The sequence below is a fragment of the Zonotrichia leucophrys genome, chromosome 11 (genome assembly GCF_028769735.1).
Source record: "Zonotrichia leucophrys gambelii isolate GWCS_2022_RI chromosome 11, RI_Zleu_2.0, whole genome shotgun sequence".
In the NCBI taxonomy this organism is placed as follows: domain Eukaryota; kingdom Metazoa; phylum Chordata; class Aves; order Passeriformes; family Passerellidae; genus Zonotrichia; species Zonotrichia leucophrys.
Window position 1 is genome coordinate 6,522,616 of NC_088181.1, and position 11,201 is coordinate 6,533,816.

Here is an 11,201-nt window from a genome sequence, read left to right on the forward strand (position 1 = left end):
GTGATTTCCATTTGCCAGGCAGAAGATTTTGATGGGGAGTGAAAAGTTGCAGGTTTTTTCCACTCTTTAAATATTTATGTAATCAAACCAGGAAACATGCAAAAATCAAACTGGGGCTCTGATTTACTTCTATGATTTAATTTTCTTTAGAAAAAGCTTATAAATAAATAGTGGGCTGTAATTGCTCTCGTAATTCACTGTATCTACAATAAACACCATGTAGATTACAATTTATTTAGTGTGGATTTATTTCAACATTCCAGCTGTTATTTTGGCTTCTTGCTCACTCATGCACTGACAGAGCCAGAAAATCCTCACATGCAGGTCAGATTTCCCAATAAATAATCATTTCTCAATAAATAATTAAGAGGCTCAGAGCTCACATAATACTGGTAGTAGAATTGTAATTTGTCTTTAATCACCAACAGGAGGGGAAAAAAAGCTTTCTTAAACAGAAAAGATTGCTTGAAGATCCTAGTTTTCAACAGGCAGCATGAGGTGGTGATGGATACACAACTGGTAATTCTGGAACCATGGGGAGATCTGAAATTATCCCTCTCTGTGATCTGTTTATGGCTTTAGCTCTTTGGAGAGATTATTCTCCAGGTAATAATTAAGGTCAAGGTAGGGCCAGACTTGCAGGCTGGGCTGGGAGTTGAGCTCAGGTCTGTTTGCTCTGCTCTGCTTAGAGATGAGGGCAGAGACTTCAGTGCCTCTTGTTTTGGGGTTGCCATGGCTTGGATTTCTTCTGTTAACTTTTAAATTCCATTCATTTACCAGGTTTTTCTGTATTTGCAGTGGGCTTCCTTTGCAGTGGCTCCAATAAATACCTTGCAGAGGGCACTCATCACTCAGTGTTCCTTCCCCTGCCCTTGGAACATTCTTGATGGGTTTGGTAACACTCCATGTACCTTTGCTGCATTTCTTATTAGCTTTTGCTCGTTCCTCTCAGTGTCCTCAAGCCTGGGGTCGATCTGATATGAGATCCTCTCTTCTATTAATGCAGCACTTGGGGAATCTTGACAGGCAGCTGCTTATTGCCATAGAAACCAGGTTTTCTTGCTGTGATATTTTAGCTGTTGCAGCTTTTTAGTGAAATGAGTGGAGTAGAGAAGTGCTGGAGGAAGGAGCAGAGCTTGTCCTTGGAGCTGTGGGAATGTGGAAGGTTTTGCCTCACTGTCACCACTAACATCTTTTTATATACTGTTTATACTTTTATATATGTAATTATTAATTTTTTTTATACTGGGGGTGTATTCATATTCCTTGTGGCCTGTGTCTTTCAGAGAACTGACACTGATTCAATGTTCTGTAGGAAGTTAGAGAAGACAAATGCCTCCCATTAGAGAAATCAGCTGACAGAAGGAACAGTGCAACCCACCAAGACATCTGGCAGTGGAGGGAGTTATTTTCCCCTGGACAGAAACAGGGCAGGTAGCTTCTCTGTATTTATAGCCAGAGAAATCTTTTAAAAAGATTAAGTGCAACTGCAGGTTAATCACTGATAAGGTTGTAACGAAAGTAAAAGCAAATAAGCAGGTTTGGGGATTAGACTCGGGTCCAGAAAGAAATTGCAGGATAAATGGAAAGCCCAGTTAAATGGTGTTTAATTAGGAAGCTTGGAATAAAATTAAGCACTTCAACCTTGAAACCTGCAGACTTTAGCCAGCAGGACACACTCCTAGTTTGGGAACAGTCTGTAACCCACTTTTTCTGTCTATATATATTTTTTTCCTTTGTGTAGCTCTGCTTTGAGTGACACTTGCATATAAATCTGTCTGAATCCCTTTTGCCTTCCCCTAAAATGGAGCTAATAAAGTCTAGTTTTCCCTGCTCTGAGCACACAGCTCCTTTTAAGTGCATCAATGGTCCCACTGGAGTGAGCACCCTGAAAAAACACCAGAGCACCTTTTGGAAAGGGGTTCACAACCAATGGGTGCCATGGCAGCTCCTGTTAGCAGCAGCTGAGGCTCAATGACCTTTTCATTTCTCTTTTTTTCCTCATTTACCTGTTCTGGTTTTGGGATGAAACCTTCCCACTTTGGTTCATGCCCTCGGGTGAATGTCCAAGGGGGATCTGTGCAGTATCAGGGTTTGATCCCCTGAAGAATTGAAGCCTAGAAACCTTTGTTCTTTCCTGCGGTTTTCCCGGCTTTTACAAACCCCTTGATGCATGAGGAGAGCTGGAAGTGGAACAGTTAAAGGCTCAAAACTGTTTTCTTGGATAAACTGGAAGAAATTTGAGAAGAAATGTAAACAACTGGGGAAGTGAGATAAATGAGGTGGTGGGGATGGCAGGGAGCACCCCTGCAGCTCTGGGCTGTGACATCCTGGGGACAAACAGCGTGGCCCAGACAGCTTCACAGGGTTTGCAGATGCTCATTTTGCAAACTGAGCTCAGCAGGACCGTCCCTGCTCCCTCCCCAGTTTCATTTGCCAGAAATGATGGGTAGGGCTGGCTCTGCCTCCCGCACTGGGATTGCTGCTGGGGCTGGGGGAGCATCCTGGAGCCCCCAGGGATGCTCTGGATGTGTCCCAGGTGAGCATCACCTGGATGGTCCGAATTTGCCCCACGGTGAGCATCACACGAGCTGCCCCACGATGCCTCAGCACTGAGCAGAGGAATGAAGACAGCCAGAGCAGTCACTCATTGTGGATAAGAGGCTCTTTTGTGCTGCAGAAATGCCAAAATCACGTGCAAATCCCTCCGCTGCTGCCATGGTTACTGGCCACTGGCAGAGCCGCTGGCAGCGAGAGAGGGGCTGTGGCATGGCAGGGGTTCTGCTCCTCTTTTTATAGGGGAAATCCCATAAAACCTGCATTCTGCCCCAAAAAGGAGGGGAGATGGCACTGGCAGGGCTTCTGCTCCTCCCTTTATAGAGGAAATCCCATAAAACCTGCATTCTGCCCCAAAAAGGAGGAAAGGAGGCATTGACAGGGCTTCTGCTCCTCCCTTCACAGGGGAAACCCCATAAAACTGCATTCTGCCCCAAAAGGGAAGGGAGGTGGCATTGACAGGGCTCTTTACTTCATAGGGGAAACTCCATAAAACTCTCCTCATAAAGGAGGGGAGGTGGCACTGACAGGGCTTCTGCTCCTCCTTTTACATGAGAACCCCATAAAACCTGCATTCTGCCCCAAAAAGGAGGGAAGGTGGCATTGACAGGGCTTCTGCTCTTCCCTTCATAGGTGAAACCCCATAAACCTGCATTCTGCCCCAAAAAGGAGGGGAGGTGGCTGCAGGGAGCCCTCTCCACACCTGACATTGTGATGCTCAGAGCTTGCTGCAATGGAGGCCCTGCCCTGCCTCTGGGCTTTGCACTCTGGGATTTCTGAATTCCTCACTAACAGCCTGGGATATTACTAAAAAATTGAGGAATTGGTGCTGCGGCTTGGGTGGGCAGGGATCAGCTGTGCCCCATTTCCTGTTTTTCTGGCATTAGGAACGGCTTGACCTCTTGGCACCCTTGCTTTTTGCACTAATGCTCTTCTCATTAAAGTGCTTTCCTGAACACTAATTAGGGCGGTTTTCCCTTTGTAAATTAGCCTGATACGATCTGTGTGTCTTGGCAGAAGCCCTCGGAGCAGGAACCCAGGGCTTTGCGTTTGATTGCTGTTTATTTTGCAAATCTCCCCAGTTTCAATGTTCTGAGCTGCCTTCTAGAAAGTGCTGGCAGGTGGAGATTAATGGGAGGGAAGTGGGGCTTTCCAGCTGGCCTGCCTTCAGAAACAGGAGATTTTTGGTGCTACAGGGGCCTTCCAGTCGCTGTGGGTTAATGGGGTGCTGTGGGCACACAGAATTTCCTTCCCATCCCATCTTGGCATCCTTGAGCAGGAGGAGCAGGGCTGCAAGGAGAGGCATTGCCTGAACCAACCTCTTAACAGGCAACAGGACGAAGAAAATCAAATTAACACATTCATTTTCTGCAGTTAAAGAACTTCTTGTGACCAGAGGAAACGCTCAGACCCCAAAGCAGCCCCAAAGCCATGTAAAGCTGGATGTCTGTGGGCAGAGGGGAGCCCACCTGGCTGACACAGCCCCCAGACTGTGGTGTCAGCAATTTGCTGGGACCAATGGTGCTCGGGAGGGGATGGGCTTTAATCAGCTCTCATTTTCCTAATGCACTGGCAGATGGGAGCAGAGGGCACGGAGCTCTCCCTGTCCCTGGCCACGGATGGGACAGAGCCACAGGAGATGGGCTGAGAAATTCAGTGGGGAAGGCAAGGCTGGGTGCAGAACCATCCTCTGCCCTGGCTTGCTGGGGAGGCTGGAGCATCCCTGGGAGTGCCACCACCCTGCCTGACCAGCACTGGGACCGTCCTGGGACCATCAGGGACCATCTGACTGCAGCATTTACTGGTCCACAATCAGGGAGGAACTGCAGGGAGGCTCACTCAGGGACCCCTGGGGCTGGCACAGAGTCAGCAAAGCCCCTGATGAAAAGACAACGATTTTCCAGTGCTGGTGGGGCAGCCCTGTGGCACCAGGTGGGGACAGCACAGGGAAGGATCCCACCCCAGGCAGCATCAGCCAGCCCAGCTCGCTCCTGGTGCCTGGAGGGGCTTCCCACTGACCATACCTGAGCTCAGTGTCCTTCCCAGGCTGTGCTGGGCCATGCAGGCCCTGTGGGTGCTGGCAGGGCTGTCAGTGCAGGGCTGGAGCAGGAGCAGGATGCAGGCTGTGGAGAGCATCCCTGCCCATGGCGAGGAACATGAGCGCTGCAGACCCAGGGGCACCATGAGGACACTCACCTGTGCAGGAGGATGCTTCCAGAAAAGGTGCCCAGCACCAGGGCTGGCCTGGATGGCTCCACAGGTGAGAGCAGTGGTGGGGCTGGGGGCAAGCAGGGCATTGTCTGTGTCAGAATCAAAGCTGGGGATGAAAACCAGCTCAATGCCTTTGGGTTGGAGCTGTTTTCATTGGATGTTTGCACACAGGCTCTGTGGTTATTTTGCTATTGCTTCCTAGGGGGTTAATTCAGCTGCACATTTTGTCTGGTGGGCTAAAGGTGACGATAAGTGAATAGAGATGGCTGAGCCCCAGAGAGCCCTGGTCCCACCTCAGCTGGGATACTGAGTGCCCTGGCCATGCCTTGCTCCCACCTTGTGTTCCATTTCCTTCTCCATCTCTCCCTCATTGTTTCACCTGACGCCTCTCTTGGATGTGCAAGCAGATGTGGGAGCCCAGGCAGGTTCACCTGGAGTTCCCATCAAGCTGGCAGCTATTCCACCTCAGCCTGCACAAACCCTGCCAGCTTTTCCCTAACGTCTCCTTGTTTTTCCAGTTGGGAGGGGTTGCTGAAGGGATCCCCTGGCAGAGGAGACTCGGGTTCACCCTTCACATCCTGTTCACCTCTGAGGCACAAGCATGAAAATCTGGCTGTGGGTCTGCTCCTCTCCATGAGGAGGAAATTAAATCAGCTCAGGCAGCAGAGCGAAGCGTGTGGCTCTTTAATATTCATTGGGCGTAGATGTAAAACTTTTCTGTTCTAAAATAGCCTTGCACAGCACTGTGCTGCTCCCTCTTCCCTCAACCACAGCAGGAGGCTGGAATTCAGTGTTTCCTTTGCTTGTCTTCCCCCAGTTTCCCCTGGCCCAGCCAGGAAGCAGAAGACCCTTGCTGGGTGTAAAGCCTGCTTTGAGGACAGATCCCAGCTCTGTAGGTGCAGTTTGTAATTCTGCAGTCTGCTGGGAAAGAATCTTTGAAGCACCAACACAGGAACAAGAAATTTTGCCTTTGTTTTGTAACAGGATGAGTGGCTGTGGTAGTTATGCGTCTATTTTTGTGTTAACAAGAAAACATGGCTTTTCCTGTAAAATTTTGGCAGGTAGATTCATGGACCTCTTTGGTGACTCACTCTTAACTGAGTGCAGTTTTCTTCACCATCTCAATTGCACCTCAGAATAAAAAAAAACATCTGGTCCCAGTTAGGTCCATAACAATTAAATTACCATGAAATATCCCACAGTAAGTTAAACTGGAAAGACCTCAGCCTTTTTCCTGGGTGAGTGGGAAGCTGTGATATCTTGGGGTGGGCTGGAATGCTGCAGCTCAGTGCAGATAAAAGTGGGGAAGAGATCACCCAGCAGTGAGAGGAGGCAGTGGGAGCATTCCCCTGGAAATGGGGACTGGGTGGAAATGGATTCAGTGCAGTACAACAGACCCCTGGGCTGGGCAGGGCCCTGGCTGCGGTGCAGGATCTCTGCTGGTGTCCCACTGCTGCCGTGGGACAGTGGATAGCGGATATCCATCACCCCCAGCGGGTGTGGGTGACCCAGGGAGGATCCTGTTTCCATCCCCTGGTGCCAGAGCTGCAGAGCAGGGTCAGTCCAGCATCCCAGGGCACAGCCCCGAGCCCTGCTGAGCATCCCTGGGCACACAAAGGTGACACGGAGCCAGCCCAGGACCCGAGGGGCAGCGTGCTGGGATGGGCTCTCAGTGGGATGCTGGATATCGAGCAGGCAAAGCCGGTTAGCAGCAAAGCTGTTTAATTCCGCCGTGAATATCCCCCCTCGTTTGCATATCCATCCCTTTGTTGGGCGCAGCTCTCGCGATGCAGCCGGGATGCAGCTGAGCCCATCGCTCATCCCGTTATTCTCCTTTGCATGGCTGCATTTGCTTTATGACCACGGGGATATTTCCCTATTCCCTGCAGAGGCTCTCAGTGATTTACCTCTGCCTCAATCAGCTGGATGTTATTAGCAAGCCCTGCATTCCTCCAGCCCCTGCCCCAGCGTAGCACAGCCATTTACTACAGCCCCAAAACTCTGTTCCCTAAATTATTCAGAATTACTGTGTTTGCTTCATTCCTTCTCCAAAGACAAGCACTCTTTGGAGGGCACTAAAAATAAATGGCTTTGCTGAGAACTGAATCTATTTCTTAAAGAGATGGCTCCCCTCCTTTCTGACTGTGCAGAGGGAAGCCTGCCTTTGCACACCTTGTCACCAGTGTCACCCAGCCAGGGGAACAGGCTCAGTGTCATTGTGGGGGCTTGGCTTCAAGGAGAAAATGAGCACCAGAAGAAGTAAAATTCTTAAAAAGTTCCAACTGGCCACCTGCAGCTTCTATCTTCAGATATTTATTTAGTTATAAAGAATTGCGGAAAGCACCCAAGGTCCCGAGCGAGGGTCCCAAGGATGCCCTGTAAGCACTGTCTGGGGGATGCTGAGGGGCTCCTTCCAGACCAGGAGGACCAGGATCTCCTCCTGACATGCAGCCATCTGTCCAGCACAGCCAGAATTTTTATTTTCTGGTTGAAATATCCTGGATGTAATTCACTTGGTGTCAAGCTGCTCCCTCTCTGGGTCTGCTCCAGCCAGCAGGGGCATCCCTCAGCCAGCAGAGAGGGTTTAGCCTCAGCAAGGGCACCTCGTGCTTATTCTTAGCCTTGTTTCTAAGAAGTGCTTTATAAGCAGGAGCCTGTGTTGATTAATGCCATGAAACATTAATGACTTAGGAGGTGAGCTACAGTCCTCCCACAGAGCAGCTCCCCATCCCCAGCAGCCAGAGAGGCACAGGATGGGCCCAGAACTGTTCTGCTTAGGCAAGGCACAGGCATTAAAGCCAAACCCAAGCTGTTCCTGAAGCCAGCTGAAAAATATGACAAAGATAAAAGGTAGGTGAAAGGGAGAAGGAGGCTGAGGTTTGGTTAGATGGTGTGCACTGAAGTCCGAGATAAGAAATTTGGAAGGGCGGAAGAGTCACCCTCCCAAAGGCTGCCACATCTCACCTGGCACTGCCCTGGCTGCCAGCACAGCAGAGGCTTTGTCTGCCCGAATGCAGCAGGTTGAAAAAGGTGTTGCTTTTGCCATTTGCTTGATGCAGAGGAGATTTGCATGGGGGACAGGGGCAGAGCTGAGCCAGGCATGCAGCACTCCCAGCTGGAGCAGCCAGATCCTCGGCTGTGCACAGGCTCCGGGCTGCCCAAAGCCAGCCCAGCTGGCTCGAGGGGCTCGGCCAAGGTGCTGAGCTGCAGAGACACCACCACCAGCCGGGGCAGCATCCCAGAGCGCTGGATTTTGGCAGCGATCCTTGGAACACCCCGGCCCAGCTCCTGTTCTCCACCCAGTTCCACGCAACCCTATCGCCAGGATCAGAGCCTCAGGGGTGAATTAATGCAACCAGGGAGCTTTAAAATGAGTATTAAATTTCTCAGGAGCATGCTAAGACTTAATTAAAACTCCTGTCATTGTGTGAAATGGCAGTGTAGGAATGTAGGAATGCAGGGGGCTCGTTCCTGCTTTGCAAAGCATTTCATGTCGGCTTGGCAAAGCCCAGAAATCCCCTCACCTCCTCGAGGAGGAGCAAAATTAGAATAATGAGCTGGTTTATAATTAATTGTGCTCTGGGGACACGTTCTCACGCTGTCTGATGCTTCTGCTGGGAATTTTCTACAGGGAGCATCCCAACAGACAATAGGTTTCAGGTATCAGGTGTGCTCTCGCCTGCATTCCTAGACCAGGTTATCAGGTTGCTCTAAGGGAGAGTAGGAGGAGTTACATTTTTTTTTCTGGCATTCGGGGGGATTTTTTTAGCTGTCTTACAGATGTAGGTTAAATATTTGCTCAGGGCAGAACAAACACCCAATACAAAGGGCCCCACTCGGTGATGTGTTTCGATCGCTGGAGCTTCCCTCCATCCAAGTAAAAGGCAAATTAACCTGCCTGGCTTCACCGCGCCACGGCAGCGATGCTTTTCAGCTACAGGGGGCTAAAAGCAGAGCTAAACCCGAGCCGAGGTCACTGTCCCCGGGCAGGGCCGTGCTGTCCTGGGCAGGGCAGATGTTTTAGCCCCGATGGTCACGGATGTTTTAGCCCTGGTGGTCACGGATGTTTCAGCCCTCCCTTTACCTGCTGGCTGCTGGCAGGAGGTGCTGCTGTTGGCCAGCCCCGCTCCTCGGTGCCTTCCTCTGCTGCCTGCAAAGCGGCATTTCTAAAAATACCTCCGGAGAGGCGATGTCGTCAGCCGGTGCTCGCTCAGGTCACGGAGACGTGACAGCCATGGGAAGGAGGATGGGAGAGCATCGCTGGGGACCAGGCTGAGCTCATCCCAGCCAGCGTGGGTGAATCCCTGCAGGTAGAGGGGCACGGGCAGGGTACCTGCTGCCCGCAGCCCCCCAGAATGTCCAGCAGCAAGTGAGCATCCCCTGGGATCCACAGGGCTGCCTTGAGACAAACAGGGCAGGGAAAGGGAGCTGGTGCCTGGCCAGAGTGTGCAGGCAGAGTATCCCCACTGCTGGATGCCTGGAGAGGCTGCTCCTCGTGTGCTGGGCCTGCCACACTGTCCTTGCCAAAACCAGCCCAGCAGCTGGGAGGGGTGGGTTCTGTAGAGCTCACAGGTGACTGTTTGAATAGGGCTGCTGGCACAGAACCCTTCCTGCAGCTCAGCTTTTGCTCCATGCTTATTCATTGAGTTATTCTTCTAAACTAGGGAATTCATGCATGTGCCTGCTTAATGTAGACTTACTTGATGTAATTGATACAACTTATGTGCTTTGCATAATTGCAATACCATTAAAAAACCTGAAGCATTCAAAAGCCAGGAAATTACTTCCCAGTTAAAGTAAATTACATAAACATTTATTTTACTCTTTACAGCTCATAAATGAAGTCAGCCATGATATGGCTTTACAGTTGCTATCGGAAAGGGGAAAGTAACTTTCTGTGTGTCAATATTATCCCAAACCAGCCTCAGGAGCTGCACAGATAATGGGGCACTCATGCAAATCACTGCTTAGGGCCTCTGTGGGTAAATGTATGTAGATATGGCTGTGTGTCCATAGGCACACACACCTCTATCCATCCATGCCAGGATCCATGCTGGGAATGCCAATAAACCTCTGATGAAGGGGGGGAGGCTGGGAGGATTTCACTGGCTGCAGGGGAATGGCAAATGCAGTGCAGAGCTGGAGGCAGCTGCCAGGCCAGGATGGCATTGGCTTCTCAGGGGTGAGTTTCTGTGCCAGGGCCATGGGGACACAGTGGGGACACAGAGGTGACCCTTCACAGCTCCCTTTCTCTGGGGTGAGTGCCCAGAGCAGCCTGTCCCCCCCAGAGCAGCGGCTCCCTGTCACCCCTCACTCACCACGTGGCTGGCTGGGGACAGGGAGTGGAGCTGGGTCTCCTGGGGGTCTCTGAGGATGTCCAAGAGGGACAGGCCAGGATGAAAGGACTAGGCTGAATCCTGCTCCAAGCCTGGCCAGGAGCGAGCAAAAGCCTGGGACTGAGTGTGGTGAGATCAGAGGTGGAGAACACGTGGTCTGAGGGGAGCACAGCACAGGGCTGGCATCAAACCCTCCTTTCCCAAGGGACAGCACTCCTACACCCCCAAACCCACGTGGGACACAGGTCAGCTGCCATCAGGTGTGCGGATGTGAGCCATGGGCACAGGGCACCCGCTGCCACCACCAAGGATGCCAAGTTCAGCTCTGGTATGGGGAATATCCAGTACTGCCAGTTCATCACCCTGAGCAAGTCATGAGTGACTCGTGTCACCCAAACCAGCCATTACTGTGAGGGCTGAGTGTGCAATACGGGGAGGCAGATACAAATCACACCCTAAAAATGCATATATATTATATTTAAAGCAGGATCTGCTGCTGCCTTTCCGACACCAGGGCTTTTGTAGAGGTCTTGGCACACGAGGCTGTTTTCTCCATGCCTTTGGGTTGGAAAAGGGCTGTTTTCCATGTGATATCTGTGTCCCTGGGCCTGATGAGCCTGGGGTACCAGCTGTCAGCAGAGTGTGAGGAGGGCACAGTTTGGGCAGACAGGTCCTTGGTGTGTAGGACATCAGCACCACTGTCCCCACAGTCCCCCAGGGTCCCCGTGATGAGCGCAGGAGGGGTGCACAGGAGGGATGCAGTTACACTGGGACTCCCTGAGAGCACCGGGCTTGGGATGGGAATGGCAGAGACACACGGGGAGCACCCGGGACACACCAGGAGCGCCCTGGACGCACCGGGAGCACACGGGATACACCGGGAGCGCCCTGGACACACCGGGAGTACCCGGGACACACCGGGAGCCGCAGCGCCATAGCCAGGGAGGGTCAGGGCAGCACGGCGGGGGCGGCCCGCCCTGGGAAGGGCACGGGGAGGGGTTGCGGGGCCGCACCGGGAGCCCAGCGCAGCCGGCCGGGCCGCGCTCCCGGAGCCGGTGCGGGAACGGCAGCCCCGCCTCCGCCGCCCGTCGGGGGTTT